Source organism: Callospermophilus lateralis, unplaced genomic scaffold (assembly GCF_048772815.1).
Source record: "Callospermophilus lateralis isolate mCalLat2 unplaced genomic scaffold, mCalLat2.hap1 Scaffold_2511, whole genome shotgun sequence".
Taxonomy (NCBI): domain Eukaryota; kingdom Metazoa; phylum Chordata; class Mammalia; order Rodentia; family Sciuridae; genus Callospermophilus; species Callospermophilus lateralis.
Window position 1 is genome coordinate 200,631 of NW_027513337.1, and position 6,000 is coordinate 206,630.

A 6,000-nucleotide genomic window follows, 5' to 3' on the forward strand; every position below is an offset into this window, starting at 1 on the left:
CCCTCCTCTTGGCCCACCCGCTTCAGAGGTGGGGTTCTACCCACAGGCACAGCACCTCGGACCCTCTCTGCATGGGGGCATCTAGGGGTGGGTCCAGGATGCCACTTCCCACAGTGGGACCCGGCTCCACAGCAGGGACACCACTCAGAAGGACCTGGGCACATGTGGCCATTCCAGGAGGCCTGGCGAGTGCTAGGGCAGAGACCACCTGAGAGGCTGGGCATCAGACAGGTGTCCCTCTAGTAGAGTGGTGGACAGTGCCCAGGCAGGCCAGGCATGGACTGAGGCTGCTGAGAGCACCAGGCAGAGAGTGGAGCACAGAAGGCCAGGACTCAGCCAGGCCACAGACAGAGGTTGGACCAGAAGCCCCTTCAGAGAGCCCAGGGCCTGGGGAGCCACAGCTGGCGGACAGTGACGACGGACAGAGGCCCCCAGGATCTGTTTGTGCCACAGTACTCAGGAGCAGAGAGGAAAAGACACAACAAAGAGCAGAGAGGCCTCCCAGGGGGCTAAGGACAGTGGCCCAGGACCTGCACACTTCTGGATTTAATAGGAGAGAACAGCAGGACCCCCAAGGGGGCTCAGGACAGTGGCCCAGGACCTGCACACTTCTGGATTTAATAGGAGAGAACAGAGGGACCTCCCAGCAGGCTCAGGACAGTGGCCCAGGACCTGCACACTTCTGGCTTTAATAGGAGAGAACAGAGGGGCCTCCCAGGGGGCTCAGGACAGTGGCCCAGGACCTGCACACTTCTGGCTTTAATAGGAGAGAACAGAGGACCTCCCAGGGGGCTCAGGACAGTGGCCCAGGACCTGCACACTTCTGTATTTAATAGGAGAGAACAGAGGGGCCTCCCAGGGGGGCTCAGGACAGTGGCCCAGGACCTGCACACTTCTGGATTTAATAGGAGAGAACAGAGAGGACTCCCAGGGGGCTCAGGACAGTGGCCCAGGACCTGCACACTTCTGGATTTAATAGGAGAGAACAGAGGACCTCCAGGGGGGCTCAGGACAGTGGCCCAGGACCTGCACACTTCTGGATTTAATAGGAGAGAACAGAGGACCTCCAGGGGGGCTCAGGACAGTGGCCCAGGACCTGCACACTTCTGGATTTAATAGGAGAGAACAGAGGGACCTCCCAGCAGGCTCAGGACAGTGGCCCAGGACCTGCACACTTCTGGATTTAATAGGAGAGAACAGAGGGACCTCCCAGCAGGCTCAGGACAGTGGCCCAGGACCTGCACACTTCTGGATTTAATAGGAGAGAACAGAGGACCTCCCAGGGGGCTCAGGACAGTGGCCCAGGACCTGCACACTTCTGGCTTTGGTAGCTTTCTCCTTCTAGTTTACAGGACCCCATAATGTCTTTTCAGGTTTTTTCAGAGTGACATTAAACATCCTTTATACACCCTGTGCCTCTGTGCTCTGCTGTGTCCACCAGCCCCGCCATCATGCACGAGGGGAGGCCACAAGGCCAGACCAGGCCTGTCCGGCCCTCCCTCCTGCAGCCTCGCCCTGCCTGGCCGCCAGCCCTGCTCCCAAGGCCTTTCCTACATGCAGGCACCCTCCTCCCAGCTGGATGCTGCCTGTGCCTGTCCAGGTCACTCTGGGGAGGCCTGGGAAGCAGATGGCCAACAGGGTCTCCCCCGCTGGCCACACCAGGCAGGAGGTGTGCGTGCTGCACAGTCAGCTCTGGAAGCCATGACAGGACGCAGGCTGGACACTCCAGCAACAGACGCTATCCACAGTGTCCCGGAGGGCAGGGCTCCTGGGTAGAGGCAGGGCAGGCCTGGGCCTCTCTCCCTGGCTTGCACTCACGGTCTTCTCCTTGTGTCCACACAGGCTGTCCCCTGTGCCTGTGGGAGTCCTGGTCTCCTCTTCCGCAGACACAGTCCTAGGGCCTCAGGCCCACCCTGGTGAGCCCATCCCAGTGTGGCTCATCCTGAGGTCCTGGGTCACAACCTCAGCATGTGGGTGTGGAGGCACAACTCAGCCCACAACCACCCTGCCTCCTCTCTTGCAAATGCACCGTCCCACCCTGACATCCCAGCATCAGCTCCAAGTCCCAAGTCCCACACACCCTCCTCCAGGGCAGGTGCCACCCATTCTAGGGCCACTCAGCCCCCAGGGTGCCCAGGTGCCAAGAGCAGCAGGCAGTGGCACAGGGTGGGGGTGTTTACAGAGACCAGGGAACACAGCCTGGCATGGGAGGGCAGTCCAGTGGAACACGGAGAATCCATGGCCAGCCCAGCTCAACTTCCCTCTGAGACATACAGGCAGTGGGGAGGGCGAAGGGGCTCTGCAGAGTCCAGGAGGCAAAGAATTGCCAGGGGCCACTCAGCTTTCCATAGGAGGCCATCTGTGTCTGTGGACGGCACTGTGTCGACATCAGGCTCTGTCCTCCCTCCCCAGGAGATGCTGCAGAGGGGCCGCCCTGGTCCTGGAAGACGCTGCTGGACATTGTGAGACAGAGACCCAGCTGGGGGACTTTCCAGCCCGTGCTTTGGGAGAGAGGACCCCGTGGGTGCAGGAGCAGGGGCTGCCTGGGTTCCAGACGGGCGTTTAGGGGCCAGGCCTCAAGCTGTTAGAAAGTGTTTATTTGGGTCTTTGCTTCAGTGAGCAAGAGACGCGTCCTGCCCAGGGTGGGGCTGACCCCACTTGAGGGGCACTGCTGCCGTGGGAGCCTCACAGGGACCTGGAGACCAAGACAGGCGTTGGATTTGCTGCCAATGCCCACTGGCAGTGAGCGGCAGGGAACCTGGGCCAGGCTGGGTGTCTGGACAGCTGTGCAGGCCTCAGGACAGGGTGGCGGGTGCAGGAGGGCAGAACTTGGGGTGCAGAACAGGGGCCCGTCCCAACCAAGGGAGAGCACCCTGGAGCCACCGGGCCCTCCAACACCTGCAGATAAAACCCAGGCCAGAGTGGGTAGGACCAACCCCCCTTGAAGGCGAGCAAGATGGAGACCTCTCAGCTCAGCGCACGCTCCCGCCCTCAGAGTCCTGCAGGCAGGCACCTTCCCCAGCACCCTGGGTAAGGAGCAGGCCTCTGCCTTCTGCTGCTGGGGCCCTTGGGTCCTCCCTGTGTCAGGTGAAACCATGCAGGCCACGGTCCTGAGAGTGGACAGCCCAGTGAGGCTGAGGAATGGAAGGCCAGGGTCACTCCTTGGCCAAGCCACTGAGAGGGATGGAGAGGTCTCTTCATGTAGAGCCTGCCTCCCACCAGGCCATGGCTCCTGGGCAGAGACGAGGCCTCCCAGTGTCCTCAGCCCCATTCCTGACCCAGTCATCTGGATCCACCACAACCAGTGTGGCCAGTCAGCCTTGGCCAAGAGCTTCAGCTGCAGCCTGGCCCATGTCCTCGGCGACTTCATGCCTGAGAGCTGCCAGGTCAATGGACATGACCACTCGCACACCTGCTGCTCTTGTGTCCTGCTCACCCACCTGGGACTCAGCAACGTGGGCTCAGTCCACAACCCGCCTCTCCTTCACCCTAAGCATCTAACTGAGACCAGACTGGCCATGGGCCCCTGCTCCTCCCCATGCCTGTCCCTGCCTCCCACGTCCCTCCCCTGGACAGAGTGTCAGCCTCCAGCTGCTGAGCCTCTGGGGGAACCTCATGTAGTTCCAAGCCTCAACCGACCCTGTGGTCTTGCTCCTGGACACAAAGGCCCAGAACGGACGGCCCAGCCCCTCCAGAGCAACCCAGCCCAGGCCCCTCCTCAGCTCTGCACCTGTGGGAGCCCAAGTCTGCCTCCTGCCACCTCCTGAGGCCCCTGCACGATGGCCCCCACCCCCAGCTCTCACCATCTTACCAACCACCTGGGCCTCTCAGGGTCAGCCCAGCATGGCCCCAGGACCACCTGTCCCTGCAGCCTGGGACCAGCCCAGGCTCCAGGCGCTGCCTCACAGGTGTGTCCCTGGGCCAACTCAGTTGGCCTATCTGTGTGACACCTATCTGTGCACCTGTGGTGTGCTGCACGGGGTCTGACATCTGCATGTGGCACTACTGTGACATCATGGGGTGATGTACACTGTGGTGTCCTGGTGTGACGCCCAGGTGTGGCACCCGTGGAGGGCGTGGCATGCAGAGTGGACGGATGGACGTGGAAGGAGAGAGGAGCCATCTGGGCACACGTGTCTGCAGCAGCGCTGGCCTCAGGTGCAGAGCCCACACTGCCACGGTCACCACACGTGCCCCAGGGAGTCGCAGAGCAGCAGGGCAGGCTCTGGTCGGACTGCAGGAAGGACCTGTCACCATGGAGTGAGGAACAGAGTTTGGTCCACCAACACCCAGCACAGGGGCTGCTAAGGCTCCCTGGCCTCTCAGCAGGGGACAGAGGCCAAGGATGAAGGGCCAGGCCAGGCTGAGGAGGACAGGCCAGGGCCCCAGGAGGCAGTGGGTGCCCAGGGACACAGGAGCTTGAAGGGGGAAGGCGAGGAGGCCACAAGACCCACTCTGGGCCTCCCCAGGCCTCTGAGTGTCTCCTCCAGCCCAGAGCTGAGTCTGAGGCTGTGCCCCACAGCCCCGCCAGCAACCCCTAGGGGTTCTATTCCACCCCACCCACTCCTGAGAAGGCAAGGGACCCTGCCCCGTTATCCTGCCACCCATGCTGAGGGGACACAGCGCAGAACCCAGTCCTCGTCCTGCCTCAGCCAGGTCCCCACAGCCTCGCCACACCCACACCCAGGAGGCCCAGCAGTGACACCCTGCCTTCTGCCACCTCCATGACCACAGCACCTGGAATGCAAGGCAGGAGCTGGTCATGAGCCCACAGGACACCAGCCAGCCAGCACCCTGCCCACAGAGCCCGTCAGGAGACACACACACACCAACCAGGGACACTCAGGGCACACACACCTGCCTGCACAGGGACCTTCAGGGAAGACACACACACACACACAGTGACAATCAGGGCACACACACCTGCCTGCACAGGGACCTTCAGGGGACACACACACACCCACAGTGACAGTCAGGGCACACACACGCCTGCCTGCACAGGGACCTTCAGGGGACACACACACACCCACACAGGGACAATCAGGGCACACACACACCTGCCTGCACAGGGACCTTCAGGGGACACACACACCCACACAGGGACAATCAGGGCACACACACCTGCCTGCACAGGGACCTTCAGGGGACAAACACACCCACACAGGGACAATCAGGGCACACACATGCCTGCCTGCACAGGGACCTTCAGGGGACAAACACACCCACACAGGGACAATCAGGGCACACACACGCCTGCCTGCACAGGGACCTTCAGGGGACAAACACACCCACACAGGGACAATCAGGGCACACACACGCCTGCCTGCACAGGGACCTTCAGGGGACACACACACACCCACACAGGGACAATCAGGGCACACACACCTGCCTGCACAGGGACCTTCAGGGGACAAACACACCCACACAGGGACACTCAGGTCACACACACGCCTGCCTGCACAGGGACCTTCAGGGAAGACACAAACACACCCACACAGTGACAATCAGGGCACACACACACCTGCCTGCACAGGGACCTTCAGAGGACACACACACACTCACACAGGGACACTCAGGTCACACACACGCCTGCCTGCACAGGGACCTTCAGGGGACACACACACTCACACAGGGACACTCAGGTCACACACACGCCTGCCTGCACAGGGACCTTCAGGGAAGACACAAACACACCCACAGTGACAATCAGGGCACACACGCACCTGCCTGCACAGGGACCTTCAGAGGACACACACACACACACACAGGGACAATCAGGGCACACACACACCTGCCTGCACAGGGACCTTCAGAGGACACACACACACCCACACAGGGACAATCAGGGCACACACACACATGCCTGCACAGGGACCTTCAGGGGACACACACACACCCACACAGGGACAATCAGGGCACACACACACCTGCCTGCACAGGGACCTTCAGGGGACACACACACACCCACACAGGGACAATCAGGGCACACACACACCTGCC